The following is a 19,886-nucleotide window of genomic DNA, read 5'->3' as shown; positions in this document are numbered from 1 at the left end:
TGACACTCTTCATCCTCTGTATCCAATAGTTAGGTCTGCCTGTATAATCGGCGATGCTAGTTCTACTGTGTTAACCTGTGCTGTTGTTATTAGTGTTGATTTACCTACTGTATTCGCTGTTTAGCTTCCATGTTGGCTAGCAAAAACTCTTTAGATACCTGTGCTCATCGAGAACTAATACTTAACCTTGAGAAGTAGTCCGAGCCATTCTCAACGGAGGCTTGTTTTTGTACATTTGTTGGTGTTTTCCTAACAGTGAGTTGTAGTGGCGCTATAGTATCTTTTATCATCGAGCCATAGTTATTGAAAATTGCTTGGTCGTGTTTAGAGACATATCATCGTGGAAAACAGGCTCGACTCGGCTCCTCCAGGTTGGAAATAAAAAATGAAGAAAATGTTTTTAAAAAAAAAACACAAACCCAGGGAGGTGGAGAGAAGAAATGTATTGGGGGAAAAAAATAAAAAAGAACCTAAGCTCCTCCTGGGCGACGAACGAGGACGCTGAGCTGCTAACTTTTGTGCAATACAGTCCTAGTTTACATAACATAGAATGATAGTTTAGAGATGATTAACTTCTGCGGGGGGGGGGGCCGCTCAACCATCCTGCCGCCCGCAGAACCAAAACTCGTGGCATATCTCCACACTCCGCCCGAACATCAGAGACATTTTGAAAGTATTAACGTGACTTGCGTGAGATTAGACTCCCACCATTTCATCGCATTTGCTCTGAGCTCCACTCTTGATTTATGCTGCCCGCCCCATCGCCCTGAGAACACCACATGAGCTATTTATTTCTCGAGACTATTATTATTATTATACTATTAATAAATAACAACGCAACAAGAAAAAAAAAAAAAAGGGAACGACTGGAAAAAGGTGAATTAATATTAGTATTGTTTTGTTTTTATTTTTAGTATTTTAGTGGTTGCTTTTAACAACATTCATTAACTGACTTAAAGAGTATTGAATATTTAATGTAATTGTAGCATTGTGTTTGTAAAGAGAAAAAAAACCTAGTGAGTTGTGTTTCTTGACTTGTGGATTACCAGTGAAGTGGGCAATCTAGTGCTAATATATATGAGGTCTTTTTTTAAGGATTCTTATTTTGCGACAGCAACAGCAGTCATTATAAATGTTCATTTTAGCATCACCTGTCTTCCGTTGTCTTATTCTTCACCTTCCACCACACTCTGCATCATCACAGTAACACATCGCAAGTCCGGGGGTGGGTGTGTGTGTGTGTGTGTGTGTGTGTGTGTGTGTGAGTCATGGAGTGTGTATGTGGGATTTGTGTGAAATGTGGGAGCAGTGTGTTGTTTGTCATGAATGTACGTGTGAGTGTAAGTTAAGAGCGTTTGTGTGTTTATTTGTGTGTGTCTATGCAAATGACGGTACATGTGGGTAAATGTGTGTGTCTGTCTGTTTACTTGTGTGTGTGTGGGTGCATGTCTGTTTGTGTGTGTGCATGCGTGTGTGTGTGTGTGTGTGTGTGTGTGTGCTCGGAGGCTCTGTGAGGCCGGGGTTCAGGGTGGGTGTTCTGTCCAGTGTCCACCAAAAGCTAAAACCTGTCAGGCTTCCATACTTCCTGATGGAACCTCCAGACGTTATAGCTGCAAACCCTCATCATGTGATCTGACTCAACTCGACTGTCCATAACCCCCCTCAGTCACCTGACCAACCAAATCAACCAATCACTGTCCACCACTACCGCCTTCCCCTGCGCCATCCTTTGCTGCACACCACGTCAGCCCCATGTGATGTTCTCCATCGATAACATACTACTGTCACGATCTACTGTTACATGCCGACAGATCTGGGGATCAATACTCGTCTGGAGCGGACGTTCGGGTGTTCACACCTGAGGAGCGCTTGGTTTCGTTTGATGGTGTTTGTAAATGAAACACGGCCGTCCTGAAGCTGTTCTAAAAGAAATCAAGCACACCTCAGGCTGTTTGTTTGTTAAAGGGTCAGTTCACCCAAATATTAAAATGTGCTACAGTCCAGGTTTTGAGATGTCGGTGTCTCTGAAATTTCTGTTTCCGCCCCAAAAACAATGGAGCCGGATGGAGTTTAGTTTGTTGTGCTCACAGCATTTAAATGTTTCTTACCCCAAACAGGGTCCCTGTTGCTCTGGGTAAACCACTGACCTCACTGAGAACCGTTTTTATTGGGACAATATTCAATGAAAACTTTAAAATACTTTGTGCACCAAAGGGGGGATGGTGACGGAAATCTCAGAGACGAACACCTCAAAACAAACAAACCTCCACAGTTGAAGCAACAACGTGTAACTTCCTGGAGTAAGATAATTAATCAGTGAGTCTCTTCCTGAGATCGTCAAATACTGACGCTTTGGGTTGGCAGCTCTGGTCGGAACGTAAATCCAAAGCGTCTGTATCTGAAGACCAAGCACTTCTCTCCAAAAAGTTACATTTTGTTTCTTAACATGAGAACATATTTGGCATTTTGGATGAACTGACCCTTTAACCTCCACACGGACACTTGTTCAGTGCTTTTTCATCAGCAAACCAATTTTAAAATTCCTGTATTTTTCCCCAGAGCTGCGTTTTACATTCTACTGTTCATACTACTGTACGTGCTGCATACTACCTTAACAGGTCAGATTCCACCTTAACCTGTCTCCATGCCAACCAACCAACCACGGAGCCAGTTGCATGGCAACCGGCTTCCGCCACAACAAAAACCAACCAACCTACCAACCAACCATCTTCCTCAACCACCGAGGCCACGCCCACCTGACTATGATCGTTCCATAAAAGAAGAGGTAGAGGAAGAGAGAGGATAGGAAGGAGGGATGACAGATGAAAGAGACGTAGTTGTGATTCTCAGGGTGTCTTATATTGATTATTAATCTACTGTTCAGTCTGTTCTCCGGTCTCTCACTGGTGTCCTGTCGCCCCTAACTGAGCCCAAAGACGATCATGTCCTTCCATGATAAGAAAAAAAAAAATAATTTCCTTCTTGTACAATTGATTGACTACACTGACCAATTCCTCTCGATCAGTTGATTGATAGTATTGATTGACCAATTCTCTTGAAGAGATGCTACACAGCCAGTCAGGTGAATGAAAGCTAGGCACTGTAACTAATGTTTACAACCCAAATGAGACCAACAACGCTGTTGAAAGAATGTCTAGGACTTAAAAAAAAGACAAAACAGAAAAAAAAAAAACAAGAGAGAGACAAATCTCTGAAGAGTACTTATTTCTAAATGATGGAACTTTTCGCTTACTTTCTATGTGACATGAGGTAATGTAATTTTTTTCCAATCATTGCATGTGACTATTTTTGATTTGCAATGAAACTGTTAGAATGGATGGTACATTTGTGACGTCAGTGCAACGTTGAGACGCCGATGCTAGGAATCAATGTCGGTGTCTTCTAACAGTGTTTTCATGTCGCCGTGAGGAGTGCTTATGGACCAATGAATGCTAAATGTGTGACCATACAAAGCTGTAAAGGTTTTGTTTATTTGTACATGGTTATGGGTAAAATAAACCATTGAAGCAAAATTAACATCTTTAGTCTTAAAGGAGTAAGCCCTCACACATTTGTCTGTAAGTCAGTGCCCGCAGCGGCACTTTGGATAACGCAGTAGATGCGATGTTACGAGGTAAGTTGATCCGACGCGGCACCTGGTAATGTGCCGCCACTCGGATACTCTGAGGGGTTTTTTTCTAGTCGACCGACATGTTAGGGAGGACTATCAGGCTTTGATCCACCTCCACACATCACCGCCCTCCCTACGACAGGCATCACAATCAAGAAGGGGGTGGGGCTTCAACTCTCTGACATATCCATCTACCCACAATCCTCCTGTGCACCACAGCCATCCGATCAACACAACACCTGCACACCTTCCCCCGCATCCGCCATGATTCCACAAAACCAGCCAATCAGCTCCTGCGACCTCTGGCCAAAACCGTCTCAGCCCCTCTCCATGCCATCGGCTAAGCGGCTAGTGGCTTTTTGAGCTGTTGTTGCAAAGCACCCTGGGGGAAAAAACGGAGTCACAAAATTCACGGCATGGTCAGACCAACCTCTTGTCACTCTCCTCCCACACACACCTTTCTCTCCATATGCCACTAAAGAAGTTCCTCTGGCTTCCAGCGAGAAGGTCACAGCGGCGTTCTGTGGTGTTGTTAAAGTGTGTGTGATAGAGTGTCAGTGTCACACACACACACACACACACACACACACACACACAAGCAGATCCACGACTCACACAGGCAGCTAAGAGTCACACAATAACTACATTTATGCAGTGTTTCAGACAACTTATGCATAATAACAAAACCTTCGTACTCGGGCTGTTAACATATTCTGTGAAAAGGAGATTTCACACAGTTTAGAGCAGATTGGAGATAATAATAATCTCATTGGTTGATTTTCCGGGGTCGGCGGGCCAAAGTCCAGTTGGCGATGATGAAGTTCACATGCAGTAGAGGACAGTGTGGGTCGGTTACACGAATCCGCTGGATAAAATGTGAAATGTTCCCACGACGGGCGACTTAAATCTTACAGACGTCTGCTGCAAGTGTAATAAAAGTGCAACAAATAAAAAGCCAAAGCCTTTTTAAAATAACATATAAAATGACATGAATTTACTGTCTGATAATAAATACATGCTTATGGATCAATATGAAATAGAGGATACAGTGCCTTCGTCTCAGGAGAACATAAAGTTCTACGGACTGCAAAACTCGACCCATAAAAAAATAAAAACACACTTCTGAATCTGAATCTGAAGCTCTCAGGATGAGATTATTTTGAAGGAACAAGGCCACGGCTTTTATATTCCAACCAGAGAAAAACAAAAACAAACCGGAGCTCCGTGTGTGCGTCAGAAAGTGTCCCTCTGCAAGAAGCGATCCACGTCCAGTTTATCGTCATTCCTGCTTCTGCCAGACTTCGCAGGAACAGTCCGGGTTTTCCTTCAGTCCAGGATGAACCTTCAACAACAGAAAAACAAATCCAAAAAGAGTCTCGCAGCAGAGATCTCGCCCTGGAACTGTGAGAGCACTGAAGAGAGTGACTTCAAATCTCTGATCTGAAGGAAATTATTCAAATCAGCAAAGTTATTCATAATTTACAACTTTAGCGAGATTTGACGTTTGGTTCCTGGGTGTGAGAAGCAGAACCCTGCAGCTTCTCCCTCATGTTTTCATCCAGCGCTCCGATACCGACAGTATATTTTAGTTTGAAGTAAACTGATTAAGAGTTCTTAAAACTCGGCTCGCCGGGGGGGAAAGGGAAAACAACATAAAACAGATGGATTCCGTAAAAAATAAAGTTATTTAAAGTTGGATAACAACAAGGAGAAAAGGGCCCGTGGGTGCCGCTCGGGTCCAGTGATCAAACAGAACCAAAAAGTGTGTCAGCGAACATCCTCAGTTTGACAGTTTGATTCTCCCTTTTCCGTATTAATTGAACCAATCAGATTATTTCTGCCTCCATGAATTGTTTCTCTGTCAAAACCTCGTCTCAGTTTTATGATTGTCTGGAAACACGGAGGTGAAAAACCTTTTTCTGTCCTCGTCTCAACGACGGTTCCTAAATTGGCCGCTGGGATTTTGCTCCGGCGTTGTGATGAATATTAAATGTGCCTTAGATCAGCTCCCGAAGGTGTTGTATCTCGCGTCAGAACCACACGGGCCTCCGAGGATACGGGAGGTAAGTCTCTCAGCGCGGCTTCCTCGTCGACAGTCAGAGAGGTGAAACGGGGTTTTCGTGCAAGAACGCGACCGTAGATACAGAAACACTCGAGAGAAGATGCCGCCGTTTGCACTTTGTCCTTTTTCTCGTGTCACGAGCGTTGAGCAGCGAGAAGTTCGAGCCGAACTGAGCCTCTGCAAGGACTTAGATTAAAAGCTGCTCTCTGAAGACGGGTCGGGTCATCAGAACCATAAATGCTGCTAAAGAAGGACAGTGAAGGAGAGGGAGGAAGTTCGATCGACAACACACTTTGTCTTCAGTCTTATCGGCAGACTGACACAAAGTAAACACACGTCTTCTTATTTTCGACACCTTTTTTGCAGGTGTACATCAACGCGCAACCTCCGACAGCAAGTAACTCAAATAAAACACTTTCCCTCTCTTTAATTTAAATCAATAATATAGATATTCTCCAAAGTATACTCAAAAGTTATGAGTGAAATCTTAAATTTGTGCGTTTCCCTTCCAGTAGCTGTTTTAAGCCGTACAGTAATGAGAATCAACTGTTTCTTTTCAAGGTGTTTTGGGTGTATTTCGGTCGCTGCTGTCCTACTTTTGTGCGCAGAGCTGAAGTCTGTGCAGCTTCGGCGGCTGTGCGAGCCACAGAGGAGTCTGTGTGACAGCGACCATGATGAAGTGGCTGCGCTCCTGCAGGCCTCGCACCAACACATAGATCACAGGCTCCTCTGAATCTAGGGCGCTCGGCGCGTCGCTCAAGCTGCGACTGTTCTCGCTCGGCTGCTGCGATCATTAAAAAAAACTTCCAGAAACTGAGAATCCGCAGCTCACCTGCCGCCACCAACGCTTCGCCGGGGAAATATCTCGGCTTCCTCGGTCGTTCTGTGACGCGCGCTAGCTCGCGTTAGCCAGACATCCGTCTGTGTCAGCGTTAACAAAGCACCCGCTACCGCTATTAGCCCAGCTCTCCCTCTCAGAGGCTGCATATCGATTTCCCTCCATCCTCATCTGTTCTTTTCATTTTTTCCACGTTCCCTCGTTCATATGAACTCTAAGAATAGATCTCGGAGAACCCCGGAGGAGACGTTCACGGGAATTCCCAGGTCGTTCCTGTGAAATGTGGCAGAAGTCGGAGTGAAGATAAATTGGATGTGTTGGGGGGGGGAACAATGCTGCAGATGCACATGTAGCCGACATTTCTGTAACGTGCCGGGCCTTTGTACGTGTGGCACCATATGTTTCAGTTTCCCCACCGGGGAACATAAATCTATGGCCTTCTTTCTGAGGATTAATGTGGACGTTCATGGCGGCATCTTCGTGTAAGTAGGCCAGTAAATATTCACAGGTTTTGGAGACGAGCTGCGACGAGCAAAGACCGTCTGTAACAGCGCCGGTAAACAAACTGTAGTGGAAGACGAGAAAATGCACCAGATGCATCGTAATTCCTTGACGCCGAACCTAGAGAGCATTAGCGCGAATTATTTATGTGTGCATACTGGATGTCTCTCTGCTTCCACGAAACGCCCTCGCCGTCCCCGGGGAAGAGCCTGTTTACAGCCGGCACGCGAGGTTTCAGAGGGCACTACAACATTAACAAGTCAAGTGTCGGCGCTCGCCTTTTAATTTCTCTGAGTAATTGTTATAAATTAGTCATGTAATGAATCCCGCTGAGAATTCAAGCTTCCTGACGGAGGAGAGGGAATCCGAATCCTTTTGTGTGTTTCTTTTAAATCGCACAGTGGAGGGTAAAGACAATCATGGCGTGTGGTATCGTAGCGGCTGCGATCTCAGCGCAGACACTTCTGCGGCGGATCCAGTCGATATCCACTTCATGCTGCTGGGCCGATGTTGTTTCATCACGCAGGGGGAACTCTAACCGCCGCCGCAGAGGCCGCATGAACGCCGATCAATAGACTAAATGGCAATCAGTCCGAGCGCTGGAAGGTCAGCGTCAGCAACAGCAACACCGTGATCTTTAAAAGCTAATTCATTAGGTGGGTAGTTAATCATATCTGTCAAACATGGTGATGCGTTTAAAAGCTCGGGCGCGCTCCACGTACGCATCAGAGGGAAGTGACGTTGATTGGCACATGTTGAATGTACAGGATGCTTCAAATGTCACTAATTTGATCAAGATCTCCACAGCCGTCGTTTAAAGGAGAAGTATTTTTTAAGAAACGAGCAGAATTGCAGAGGTGTCTGAGGTTAGCATGCTAATCAGCTAGCCGCGGCTCGTACAGACTCCGCAGATCCCTGCAGCAGCGCTCACAATCAACTTAACGGCACAAAAAACATCGTCGCCGTCGTCTTGTCAGCACAAGAACGTCTCTCCCGCCTGCTGAAACTCTGTCGTCACTGCCGAGGGTTCTGACGTCGTGATTTACTGCGTGGTTAAAGAAAAACACACCCAACAAATCTCAGAAAGACACGTGAATGTAGGAACAAAGATCTGTGCTTCCTGACCAGCACGCCATGCCACCACCTCTCCCACTCAGCATCTCTCTCGACCGCCGTGGTGGGAGCTTCTGCAGCGTACACAGCAGATGTTTTGAATCCAAACAAAGATACACAATTACTTAATCCTCTGCAATTCACATGCTGAGCAACGCGGTAATTGAACCCAGAGAAATAAGAAGGGAGGTTCGCTCGGAGGGTTTCTTTCCTCCGAAATGGGACAAAAAAAAACAACTCGGTGAAAACAAAACGCCGATGATTATCTGCTCGTGTGTGAAGACGTCTCCTCAAATCTGATGTGTCGCTGTCAGGAAGTGTGTGTGTGTGTGTGTGTGTGTGTGTGCGTGCGTGTTTGTAAATGAAATGCGTTATTTCTGCCCTGCAGGTATTTTTAAAAGGAGCGATTAGAAACATAATTCAAAATGTGATTCTTCTCTCAAAATGCATCTTTTTAGACGGCACATAAAAACGTGTTCAATTAAAAAAAAAAAGAGATTTCCTTCGATCAGCTGCTCAAGAAGAAGAAGAGCTTCAATTTAAATCAGTCTCCATTTTGTTTCTGGAAACACGTTTAACATATTTATCACCAGCAGAAATGAACAGATGATGCAGTTTGGAATAAAAACCCTTCAAGTGCAATAAAGACGAAGTCATTGTATGACAAACTGGAACGGAAGCCGTTTTGTAATGTAATATATTTTATATGAAATTTAAACACAGATTCTCTGACAGTTTGATAACACATTGGATTTTAAAAAAGAAGTATAACATTTGTAAGTCGATGAAATTTTAAATCAAAATGAATATTTTTGGCAGGAAAATAATAATTTGCTAGAAAAAAAAAGACGACAGCTGGAATTCTGGTGTTTTAACGTTCCGACTGTGTGTCGGAACAGAAAAGAACAGATTCTAACAAAGACGTGAAATTAAGTGAAATTTAAGTTCGTCGTGGAGCCGAAAGTGATCTTAAGACTTTTTTGTTGGAACAGAATCAAAACTCCCTCCTGTCTTTAGAGTGAATCACACGTTTGTCATCCGCAGGTATCAGATTATCCACATGTGCAGTGTTGTGTTAGAGATCTCTTGTCCCTAAGAATCTTTGAATCTTAATATTAATTCATTTTAAATTGCTCATCACCATCTTTCCTCTGCGATGGAACTCCAGTCGGCTGAGCTAACGACTGACCCATGATTGTATGTCTGTCTGCTGTTTGTTCTGCTGTGATGACGTTTCTAACTCAAACTTACACGTTTATTTGACGTTTAGTCTAACTCCTAGATGTCCCACAAAACAAAGTCATATGAGATTTACTGAATGTTCATTATGTGTAAGAGAAAAAAAAAAAATAATATATAGACCATCAGTTCTATTAACTGCATTGCAAAAGCTGTGATTTTAAAAGGCACTGTAGGGTGTACAGTGATTTCTTTATCAATTTTATGGTACAGAATATGTTCTGCAATCTTGCAGCTTTTGTTCTTCTTTTTTTTTGTTTTTGTTCTGGAGCCTATGCTTTAATAAAATACATTTTCTACGGTACAAAAAGGGAAAAGCCTACGCCGTGCTTCATGTGTCTAACTGGTGTGTGGGTGGAGGCGAAACCAGAACGCAAATAAGTTCTGCTCCCTTCTTCTTCTGTCGTCTCTTCTTTTACATTTATAACATAAAACACAGATTATCTGCATGCTCTCCTATTTATGTTCCGTTTCTGTTTCTGCTGTGTACCTTCTTTCATGTTTTCAGGACAGAAAATGGAGCTCGTGGCGCTGAAGGTAAGACGCGTCCGGATGGCAGCTGCAGCTCAGAGCCGCTCTCGTCCACATCTCAAGTCAGAGTCGATGTTATCGTCGAGCCCGTGATTTGCGCGGGTCGTACGGAGGATCGTAATTCCGTTCCCTCAGACCGCAACGAGAGCAACGACAGATAAATTGACTGCATGTAAGGTGGAAAGTCTCAGTCTGAATGCGATCCTACAGAGGATGATCGCCTGACTCAGTAGCTCCTCGCAGCTCAACAACAGTTTAGCATCTTTAAGCTCATCGTTTTGGTTTTACCGCCTGCTATTTTACTGTTTTCTACACTTTAACACAACTATCAGATCTGCGGCGGGCAGATGTTTTCAGTGAGAAGCCTTCAGCAAAGAAATTAGCCACAATATGGCGAAGAAATAAACATCTGGCAGTAAAAAGAGTTTGTGGAGGCTGAAACGGATCTTAACCGAAGGTGAATATTGGGAGTTTTGATTCATCAGCTGGGAATCAAACAGAGCTACACACAGATGCTAACGCTGCCCCGGTCACCATATTAACTTCATATGATAACAATGTGCCAGTTCTGTGTTTACACACGGATCCTAAGAGGCCAGATAAAATCGGATTAATGCGGGTTAAAAGTGGAAACAGACGACTTCCTCCCCGCAGCGTTTCCAAGTATTATTGCTGGCGCCGCTGCTGCAGAGAGAACCTGTCCTCCGAGTACCAACCACCAGCAGCAACACAGAACAAAACACCAGTTTATTCATTCATTTAGTTTAATGTGGAGACTTGAAAGCAGATAAAAGTGGCCGGCTGCCAGTCGGAATTCATTTCCCTGGGAGCGTTTGTGCCTGATGGCAAAAAAAAAAAAAAAAAAGGGAAAAAGCAGAGTTTCAGGGAACAAACATGAACTTTAACTGCGTCATTATTTTATATCCACAACACTGCGTGATTAATATTTATTTGAAAGCAGCAAAGCTGGAGCACAAACTTCTCTCGCTGATTTGGAAAGGAGCATTTCACCACGAAACACTGAGTGAGCTTCAAATTCTGTTGCATGTGCTGCAAATCAAATCGATCGTGTTTATAAATCACATTCACATCGTCTCAGTGGGCTTTACAATCTGTACAGTGACAACATCCTCCGTCCTGAGACCCTCGCGCCGAGAATAAAAAGATGGAAGGAACCGCTCCGCCCTTAACTGAAAGAAAAAAACGTGAATTTTCAGAAATAATCCAAATTGATTGCTGTTATTTAAACACGCAGTGTGATTAAATGATCTGGAGACTCGTGAGAGGATTCGCTGAGGATCTTCTCAGTGATGGCGGACCCTGCCATGTATCGTGCGTTTATAGTCTAACACGGTGACATAAATACATTATCTCACTGCCTCTGTCAGACAATGTTTCCCTCCCACACACGCCGAAACATCCAGTGAATCCTGCGGAGCTGCAGCTGCAGGTGGAAGCAGAGCGGCTTCACAGCGGCTGTGTGGGCTGCAGAGGACAGATTAGCATAATGAGGCTATAGGCAGCTTCTATAGGTAATCTCATAAACACACAAACATGAACTGCGTGAGCCGCGTGTGTGTGTGTGTGTGTGTGAATGACGACTGTGAGGGAGAAATTAGTGATGCAGCTTAGATGTGCATGTGTGTGTTAATATGACGAGTGTGTGTGTCGCAATATTTTTAGGCTTTTTCAGTCGTGCTACGTTAAAACCTGAGGACAGTGAAGGCGACACACCTTTCCTTTACAAACCTGCACATATCGCTCATTTAGAAGACAGATTTAAAACACACGGTTAGTGCGAGGAGGTGAGATATGAACAGCAATAACGGCAAATTAATTGTATTCATGGGGAGTTTGTGAATGATAGACTGCAGGTAAACACAAACACAAACACAAACCGCTGGCAAAGAGCCGGTTTATATTAAATAATCACAACATTATTCTAAATGATTTCAGTTTAATGTCACTGGAAAGAGGTGCAATACATTACAAACAGTCTTAATTTAGATTCACTTCAAAATCCCTTTGCTCTTAGTCAGTAATCACCAATAATGATTTAAAATAATTATTAAAAAGGACACTCAGCTTAATGCTAATGCTATCGTACAAAGCTAACTCTCGCAGGTAGTGACAGACCTGCATGTTTCCCTCAGTTCAAAACGTTAGTAATAGATTAAAGTAGCTTTATTATGTGGCTTCAGGTTTAAAGTCGGATAAAAACATTCAGTTTTCTTGCACACTGTAGAGGACTCGTCATGTTTTGTCGAGCGTCGCTTAGAGCCGCTGCATCAGTTTGGTGCATATTTAATCTATTTTTATTTAAGAAAACGATGAAGGAGTTGAACAGTTTCTATAGAAACAGCATCACATCCCTCACGTCTAAAGAACGATCAATATTTGACTTCAGCTGAAATGTTGTAAATTGCATTTTTGCGGCTTGGAGACGAATCTGACAGCCGGAGTTACTTTCTCACTCATGTTGCAGTTTTTTTGGATATCTTTGCTGCAGTGTGATGTGTCATTTAGTCCAAAGAGAGGAAATGAATGCAGAAGAAGCACACTGAACATTTTTTTTTTTTTGTAAATGCACAACAGCTGCTGAGGTCGATGACAGAATCACTAATATATCTGCTCCGTATCTGACATGAAGCACAGTCCTGTTCATATCTCTACATCGAAACAGTTAAAAAAAAAAAATTGCAGTTGTTCTATTTCCACGTGACCAACCTCTCTTCACTTCCCCGGCCCTGTAAATCACACGATCCCACCAGGACACATTAGTCTTTGGAGTTTTTATGAGGAGCCAGCGTCGCTGCTCGCTCGCAGCCCCGCGCTCTGAAAACCACACGGTTCTTCGGGGGGCCCAACAATGGAGCTTCGGTCGTTGCGTGTGTTTGAAAACCGTAAATAATTTAATGTCTAACATGACGATCTGATGACTCTCAACTCCCACTGTTACTGAAAGTCACCACGGTAAAATACACGTTACATAAAATACATTTCTCTGCATGTGTGTGGTGGAAGATGGAGATGGAGATGATCGTACATCGAGGAGTTGATGTTTCCATTCTGTTTCGTTGTTTGTTAGTTTACAGAAAGAATAAAAACAGACGGATATAAATTCAGTTTGGTGGGAATATATAGATAACAAATGATTCGCTTTAGATGCATTTTTTTTTATATTTTCTTAGGAATTGTTGCTCAAACCTGACTCGTACATTTTCACGATTTTCGCTCACAATTTGCTTTTCGATGCACGCATTGAAATCCAGAAGATTACTGAATTAAAGTCACTATTTGTACTATTCAAAAATGTCCAACTTTGGCGCCCCCTGGTGGCAGAACGGGTTAGAAACCACGGGTCCCGCTGGGCCACTGAGAACAAAGGGCTGGAGGCAACAACAGTTTCATCAGGATTGTTTCGCTCCTTTACAGCCTGAAACATTAATTATCAGAATAAGATGGAAGATTATAAACATCCAGTAGAGTCTCAAACACACTGAGATAAGTAAAGACGTGTTTTTAGATTCAGATTTAACACGAACCTTGTAACCAATAAGTGTTTGAAAGAACGAGGGAATTCATTTCTTGTGTTTGGATTTTAGAGGAAACCGAGAAGCTGCGGCTGTTTTAACGACCGAAGGCTTCCTGTGTGCAAACCGCTCGCAGGTACGGCTTACAGAGTCGTTTTTAATCACAGTGCAGCCGCCGCTCAGCACGCTCGGCTCTGCCCAGCGGGGTGGACTGCACACCTGTCTGTGAGACCCCCAGAACATCACGCCAACCCTGTCGGGAGACATTAGACTTTCCGTGATGTATGGACGTCAGCCAGAGAGGAGAGTTAGCAGCAGATCCTCCCGACGGCCTCGGGCTGCCTCACATTGCGCTCGCAGAGGAGCAGCTGAACACACACACACAGCTTCTTTCTCTCAGTTCAGTTTCTGGTGTTTATGGTCAGCAGGTAAAACAGACGAGATCTTCCGATGGAGCTGTTGTTTGTTTATTCCAGCTCAACGTTACTCAGACATCGCCGATCGATTTGCGTCCCATCTTTGAGGAGGCGTCCGTCTCTCTCTCTCTTACGTTTCGGGAAATTTCTGCCGCTTGCTTTCTGCAGTTTGTCACATGCAAATCTGAAGTCTTTCATTCACACTTCAGGGGTCAAATCAAGGTGACAGATTTGTCAGCTCAGAGGGAGGCAGCGTCGATCCTGCAGGGCGACATGTTTATTCTTCAGAAAAGGTGGAGGAGGGTGCTGATAGGTGGTTCAGAGGTTGTGCGGTGGACGGAGGACGGGAAGTGAAAAAAGAAAGAAGAAAACATTTCGTAGTTTAGTCAAAAGTACGTACAGGCGATCCCAACTTTCATTACTACTTCCCTGAAATCTAATTTATAGAATATAAAAGTCGATATTCTGTCAAATCTCATCTGCAGCGAGAGACATTTCAAAGTAAGAGTGAAGATACTAACTCGCTCCAACAGAACTTTCATTTGAGTATAACATAAATATTTAAATGGTGTTTAAAGACATTAAATCAAGGAAATGCCGTACATCCTTCCACATTGTCCTTCTAGCTTCCTCCTCTCTTACTTCCTGTTTCCATCTTGCCTTATTTCCCCCGTTTGCATTCTCCCTTCCTTCTTTCCTTCCTTCCTCACCTACATCGAGTCCTTTCTCATCCTTTCTATCCTCTCTTGCTTCTCTCCCTCCTCTCTCCTCTTCAGTCGTTTCCTTCTACCTCGTCTTCTCTCATCTCTTCCTTCTCTCCTTCCTTTATCGTAACGATGGATGACAGAAGAAAGAGACTAATGTTCGGGACAGATTTAGTGATTTGCTGAACTTGAAGCGACCTTGAATCTCTACATTCCTCCACTCTGCTTTTATGTTATTACGTTGCCGGGTCATTTAATAACTGAATGATAATCTGATCAGCCTAAGTGCTTGGAAATAAAGAGGATGAAATGAAGCTTTCTTTATTCCCCCCGGGGGCAGACGGATGAGATTTTAGGGTTTCAATCCAAAATGCAACGAAGCAAAATTTCATTGTGGAAGAATTCATCGCTCGTTAGACGGAGAAATAACGATCCGTCCTCGGGAACATCAGGACGGTGGGCGAGCTCTTAGAATAGCTTACAACTTAAATATTCTGCAACAAAAAAGAGAGAGTCAGCAGGCAGTTTCTGAGAGAGTGAAACTTTTAGAAACTGGTCTGAACAACTGAGCCTCGATTTGGCACCTTGGATGTAAAAGAATTGTAGGAAATGATTTTAATCGACAAGATGAGAGAGATCTTCGATGAGTTCGGGATATAAACATTCCCGTTGTCTTGACACCCAGCTCTGATGTCCAAACATCTTTTCCCAACCCTGGGAGCAGTTTGGGAGGTTAAAGACTAGATTTGTAAACCCCTCACATAACCAGATAATCCGGGTCAAGTATCAGCACCGGTCGCGGCCCCAGACCTGGACTCTCAGGAGGGCTGAACCTCCTGCAGTCTGAGCCCGGTTTAAGGCAGCAGCACAACAGACGATCAGACTAGGAATGGTTTGGAGGATGGAAACAGGTTCTCAGGTTGGCGGGGATGCAGGTATGGGGGCTGCTGCGGGGCGAGTGGAGGTTAATGGGTCTGAAGCAACAGGAGAGTTACAGGAGCAGGGAGGGAACATGCGAGAGTGGATGAAATGTGCACTTCTGTTCGCCAAGACGCCCCGATTGTTGAACCTGGTTCAACAGTTTCTTTGCCAGACATCCCTGCGTTATTTTGCCAGAGCCCTGGATGTCCGTCCCCCCACTGTGAGCACACAGTCGCCTCATTATAAATAAATGATCAACTGCAGCAAGCGAAGCCAACACAAGCTGTTTTTTCGGTTGTGAACCCTTCTGTGAGCTCAGCGGCGTCTTTGCCACCTTGTCCAGTGTATCTCGAGGCTTCCCGTGCCTCCCTTTTTTGTTGCGCGCTGGACCCCCGCCTGCGTAAAATGCCAGCGCCGAGTCCTGGAACACGGACAGCTGGCCGGGCAGCGCTCGAGGAAATCGTGTAAGTTCAGACGGAGCCACTCGCCGTCTGGGGGTCAGAGTTCAAGTCAACGTCTTTTCTCTCTGTGAAAATGGCAGCCGGGAGGAGCGGAGGAGTTTTCTGGACGGACAGTTGGGACACAAAGAGACTATTTATGCAACACACTCAGAGTCGGCTAATCCCCCTTTACATAAGTCAGCTTATGGAGCAACAGGCCTTCTCAAAGCGGCGGAGGCTCAGCCGACAAATATAAGTTGAATACACTGACACCGTTACGGAGAGAGAGGGAGCGAGACGAGTACAGCGACTCTCCTGTGGCGACAGAATCTGCTGGGGGAAAAAAAGCATTAAATCCGTTTTTATGTCACCACTTTTACATTTACAGGGAAACACATCGTAAAATGGTTTCTTATCATCCGACCGCTACACAAAGAATTATGTAATAAAGTCCTCTGAAATAAAAAAGGGAAGATAACGCTCGCTGCATGAACGGGAGCAACACTGTGACTTCTGCGCTGACCCATTTCTGGGAGTTACGTAACATATAGAGCACAGGCCCTTTTTGGATTACACAGGATTTTTTTTTTTTTTTTTTTTTTCATAGTGTGCAAAGATAGACGGAGGTCAGGGGACGCAGACGAAGGCAGAGGATCTCTGTTTCACACACATTCTGTCGTCTCGGTTGTTCTTCCTCATTCCGATTAACGAAGTCATTTGATGCAGAGATGAAACGTCTGTTTAACGCGGTTAAAGTCGCATAAAATAAACAAGTAATAGAGAGGAAAAGCACAGATGGAATTCATGACATTAGTGATGGCATGAAAAACAACCATGTAGGTCAACCAAGAACGCTTATTATGACCCATATTTACGTTTTACCTTCTAGCGGCTGTCGCTGCAGAGGAAGAAGTGAGGAGAGAAAGTAAACGGCGTGAAAAGTCCGTACGACAAGAAGGTTGAGCATCGATCAGGGTTCGTACGGGTGCTTGAAATCCTTGAAAGTGCTTGAATTTCAATGTTGTGTTTTCAAGGTCTGAAAAGTGCTTGGATTTTAGTTTAAGTGCTTGAAAGTGCTTGACATTATAACTCTGTGTCTTTTACAAAATTGGGATCAGACTGGATAATTCATTTCTGAAGTTTTTGCTATTATAGAATATAATTTTAGATGTTTACAGCATAATACAATGTACATAATTGTGATAAAAAGTGAAGAAAAAAATCACAAGTATATATATTCCTTTAGATACGTATTTCACCCCAGCAGTAAGGTGCTGGAAAATCTTAAAAATGACCCTTAAAAGTGCTTGAAAAGTGCTTGAATTTGACCTTGAAAAATGTGTACGAACCCTGATCGATGGTAAAACAAAAACAGGACTTTCATTCCAACCCAATCACGAGAATAAAATGTTAGCCAAGTACTTTTCTGCAAAACCACAGACAAGCAAAACCTTGTGGTGCAACTTTACGTTTGTTTAGGTTCAATTTCCTTTTCCAACTGTTTGGTCGCCACAAAAAAAGCTGGAAATCTCCTCACAGAGTCGAACTGCAGTCGCCACCTCCACCTCCGTGATGTGAAAGTCAGCTGATAAGGATGTAATGTGAACGTGATATGCCACGTTTGGTTCAAATGTTCAAAACATTAACTGCGAGCATTATATCCTGGTGGCTGTGCTGTTCATTCAGGAGGTGTTCATATCCAGCGTGACACCAAAAGTCCTACGCAACATAACGCAAGTTATTCGCGTGACGTGGGTACGTCTGTAACTGAAGTTCAAGCAAAACATGATGTTAGTTTGAGTTTCCTAACCCCAACCACACTGCCAACACATGGTTGTGGAGGTACTGGCAGTAATTTGCTTACAGCCCGGAAAAACCTACATAAAAATATGAAAAAAAAACATGAAAATCTCGGGGAAATGCCCGATAAAAAAACGCCTCCTACAAGCCCCGGGGGGAATAAACAGGTAAACTGGAGGTGTATATGGGTTTTAAGAGGTTCCCAAATAAACAGTTTCGTCACTCAAGGTTGTGGGCAGCCAAGAAAACAAAACCGGGCCTAAACAGACGAGTTTCTAGCTGACAATCGAAGAGGAATGAGGTTCTCCATGGGTCAGGGACAGATTCAGACTGAAGGTGAGAGCCACCTGTGAGTCATTCTCCACCTCAGGACTCAGTCTCCACACCTGTGCACAGGTGATCTGAATCCCCTGCAATTATTCATGAGGGAGAATCAGCACAATATAAAGAAAACATTAAAATCATCTCAAACACTTGGACTGCAACACTCCGGATGTCAGTCCAGTCCTCGAGCACCAGGACTGCAGATGGTTTGAGAGTTTGGCAGAAAGATGTGACGCACCATGGTGGAGCCCCCCCAGTGAGACCCGAGGACTCCCTGCTGCGAGAGGAGAAAGGGGGTAATTGGCAGATCCTTGTAGCTGCGCCAGCGTGGACGCGTCGCCTCGCGACGTAACGCGGCTGCGCCTGCTGGCCACGGCGGGATCTCAGAGCAGCTGAGAACCGGTGAATGTGTGTCCAACACCTGGAATCTGTTCTCAAGCTGGATGGTCTCAGGGGGATCAGGATAAGAGTGAGTCCTCCCTTCTCATCTACAATCCTTAGTGTTGCCTTATGTGGGCGGATTCATTGCTGAGAACCTGCGATTCCCTTTGGCGCAAACCTGTTTTCCATCTGTGAAGAGGCACCAGGGCTGACGAAAAGGAGCTGAACAGGCCAGAATTTTAAGCTCGGCACCAAACTGCAGCCAGGGATCCAGATCAGCAGCAGTAAACCAAACTGGATCCAGAGAAACTGTTTTTCGTGTTCACTGATTTGGTGGAGGAATGCAATTACTTTCTTTGGGTCGGTTTCTTCTGTGCAAGGCTGATGCAACTGAGGCAATCAGTGGGTCAGTGTTAGGGGTTCGTCAGGTAAGTTTATAGGGGTGTAGCACCTCAAGTCTGATGTGTAAAAGATGGTTCACTTAGATTAACCTCAAGAACAATTATAAAAAACTCACTGATTTACATAAAAGCTGTGATCGAGCAGCTGAACTCAAATTAAACAACTTTTCTGAACCACACCGACAGCCCAGTTGCCAGAAAAAACATCTTGGTAGTCAACATTTCTGCAAATTACAGATACATTCACATATTTAAGTGTCATCGGCCAACATACCGTATTAACACATCACAGTCAGAATATCTCCTGCTGAGGTTGTGGCAACCAAACCAGGTATTATAAACCAAATCATGATCTTTTCCTCATGCTAGCTAAGTGGAGAAACATGAAGTTGCAACATGAAGAAATGTACAGTTTGAACAAATCCGTTGTTTTGCAGAAAGATACATTTGCAAGATGCATTCTGGAGTGATTGCTTTGATTTCTGGTTCATCAGACAGGCTCACCTCTGGTCTGGGAGAGGAAGAGCTCAAGAGTTCAACATCAAGTCACTGAATTTGTCCATCTGCCGTTTGGAGCACGTAGTATGCATTTGGTTTAGACATCAGTCACTGAAAACAGCTGCAGCTGGACACTGAGCTGAGATGTGAAAGTCACAAAGACCAAAACAACAAACTAAAAGAGGCCCAAAGCTCCGTTTCACTGCATCACATTACACAACATAAAAATATTGATTTGCACAGCTTTAATCAAGAGACACACACGTCTTTATTTGTTGTCATGGACTAATAAAAGTTTACACTTTAACGTACTTCATCATTCATTTTTAATTACAACACGATGGAGGATAACTGAAGCAGAATGAGGAGCAAAAACTGAAGCAGACGTTGTTTCTCTCCCTCAGTGGACTCACATCTGGCTCCTGCAACAACTGAGTCGTTGAAAGACAGAAAATTACGTCTTCATAAATATCAAATAATGTCTCTTTGGTTTCTACAATACAACCTGCCTGGGGTCAGACTCAACATAGCAGCTGAGAAACCGGCGTGAGTT

The 19,886-nt window shown here is 44.0% G+C and overlaps 1 long non-coding RNA gene across 1 annotated transcript; it reads left to right on the top strand.

The window, feature by feature from the left end:
* Positions 1-18,525: 18,525 nt before the first annotated feature.
* On the top strand, positions 18,526-19,644 carry LOC115574714 (uncharacterized). Its single transcript, XR_003982568.1, has 2 exons — positions 18,526-18,862; positions 19,330-19,644. It is a non-coding gene; the product is annotated as an uncharacterized LOC115574714 (long non-coding RNA).
* The last annotated feature ends 242 nt before the right edge of the window (positions 19,645-19,886 follow it).

Source organism: Sparus aurata, chromosome 2 (genome assembly GCF_900880675.1).
Source record: "Sparus aurata chromosome 2, fSpaAur1.1, whole genome shotgun sequence".
Taxonomy (NCBI): Eukaryota; Metazoa; Chordata; class Actinopteri; order Spariformes; family Sparidae; genus Sparus; species Sparus aurata.
Note: the sequence above shows the minus strand (reverse complement) of the source record. Positions and strands in the feature narration are given on the sequence as shown.